This window comes from Lipotes vexillifer, unplaced genomic scaffold (assembly GCF_000442215.2).
Source record: "Lipotes vexillifer unplaced genomic scaffold, Lipotes_vexillifer_v1.1 scaffold479, whole genome shotgun sequence".
NCBI classification, from domain to species: Eukaryota; Metazoa; Chordata; class Mammalia; order Artiodactyla; family Lipotidae; genus Lipotes; species Lipotes vexillifer.
The window spans coordinates 295591-297925 of record NW_006796443.1 but is presented as its reverse complement, the minus strand read 5'-3'; positions in this window follow the sequence as shown (position 1 = coordinate 297925).

Here is a 2335-nt window from a genome sequence, read left to right as displayed (position 1 = left end):
GAAAGAGGAATGCCGGTGGGAGAGGGGATAGGAGATGGGATGCTCTGTGGCCAATAAGTAAATGAGTATTTCTTTTCCCCCAACCTTTTGGCATCCTCTCTTGATTCCAGCTTCTCCGTCCAAAGGGCAGTGTGACTCACATGTTGGTCCAAGAAGGCCTGGGGCACTTCAGACAGATCTTGAGCAGGGGACGTGAGAGGGCCAGGGTGATTAGGGGAGGGTGGCGGATCATTTGTGCCCCAGGATGAATAAAGCTTGAATTCTTGCTGCCCCAGCTCCGAGCTCCCGCTTTGGCGTCCAGTGTGGGAACCCGAGATGGGGAAGAATGGGCTGCTCCGTGCATTGAACCCAGAGCCCACCCGGGCACAGCCGGCTGTTTGTAGGGCATCAATCTTGCTCTGCTTTGCTTTGCTTTGCTTTGCCTGGGGAGCCTTGTATAGAGAGGCGCATGGTCTCAGGGGACTGAGAAGAGTGTTGGATGGAGGGATCAGAGCCTCCACAGGGAAAAATAATGTGACAAGCTGTCAGAACATGGCGACTGGGTGACTCTTGTTCCCTCCGTGGCCAGGGGGCCCGGCCAGGCCCTGTATCCTTCAGGGCTGGGAGCAGGGAGGAGGGAACAGTATAGGATGTGTGATGGATTACACACCTTTCCATCAAACCCTGGTGGAGGTTTTGCTGGACTTCTAGAAAAGGAGAAGTGGAGTGGCTTTTTCCAGGAGTTGACTGTTGTGAGTAGAATATTTTTGGAGGCGGATTCTAGTGCTGAGGAGGCCATGGAATCTATAGGGATCAGAAAGGCTGTTCACTGAAGTCAACTGAAGAGATAGGCTTCCAGGAGGAAATTCAGAGGCAACAGCAAAATATAATTTGTTGAAGTCTGGGGGTAGGAGTTCCTTAATTTACGATAATTGTATCAGAAGGATGGGCTAGGTTATGCTTCAGCAACAAACTATGCCCCCCCCCTTGCCAAATCTTAAAACAACAGGTATATTTCTTGCTTACTCTGTACATCCATCCCAGCTGGGCTGGGGGATGGTCTATATGTTGTCTTTCCTTGAGACCTAGACTGATGGAGGAGCCACCATCTGGAACTTGCTCCTTGACGTGACAGAAGGAAGAGGGAATGCATCAAATTGTGCACTGGCTCTTAAAATTTCCACACTTCACTTCTGCTTACATTTCTTCGTTCATTTCAAAACCCTGTACTGTAGTAGGAAGCTCGTTCTGCCTGGTTATTAGAAGGCAGGCTTTGGGGAAGAGCAGGAGAGTTGGACAAAACCTTTAGACAGGCTGAGTGCCAGGATACAATGCTCTGAGCTGGTCTCCCCTTCTCAGGTCTTGGACAAATCATTACTTTTTTTTTTGGTTGCAGCAGGAAAATAGCAGCTGGGAGAAATGCCGGTCAAAGGCATATGTGCCTCTAAATTCAAGGAAGGTCAGAAATAAATTAGAAGTGTCCTTGTGTGACACATTCCATAAAGTATAGGCTAAATTACAGCTTCAGACTAATTAGTGAGGAAATCCCCCAAGAGTGAAAGATTGCGTATTGGTAATGGGATTACGTGTCCTTTTGCTGGTGCTTGGGGAAAACTTGCATAAAGTATCTTCACTAATCACAGTCTTAATGGCTTTTACTTTTACCACCGTCAACTGACTACCAGGATCGAAAACTTTTTACCAAGCAGCTTTCAGAGTGTGGAGCTCTGCTCTGCTGAAGGCTTTACAGTTGGGTGAAACCATCTGCCTTTTAGGGGGTTTACAATCACGTGGACGGAAGTACCCAGGGCAGCCAAACAAATACAGACAACAACATGAATATGGATGTTGACACTCTGGGAAGCCTGCAGAATAAATGCTTTTTTTTTTTATTTGCTGGGTAATCAGTAAAGGGGGGATCATGAACAATTTTTAGGAAGAATTGAACCAGGAGAATTTAGTTCATTGTTATGGTGCCATCCATAGTGGGAGGCACTGGGATATAAGCTCTTGCCCTCTAAGACATTATGGTCAGTAGAGAGGGCAGCTGCAGCATTGCACTATTGCACATCAGTGTGATGTGGTTAGTAATAAATAATGATACCTTTTGTGAGAAGTTCCCAGGAGAGAAGATCGGGTTCCAGGAGCTCAGTTAAAAAGGGAAGGAGGGCTTCCCTGGTGGCGCAGTGGTTGAGAGTCCGCCTGCCGATGCAGGGGACGCGGGTTCGTGCCCTGGTCCGGGAGGATCCCACGTGCCGCGGAGCGGCTGGGCCTGTGAGCCATGGTCACTGAGCCTGCGCGTCCGGAGCCTGTGCTCCGCAGCGGGAGAGGCCGCAACGGTGAGAGGCCCGCGTAC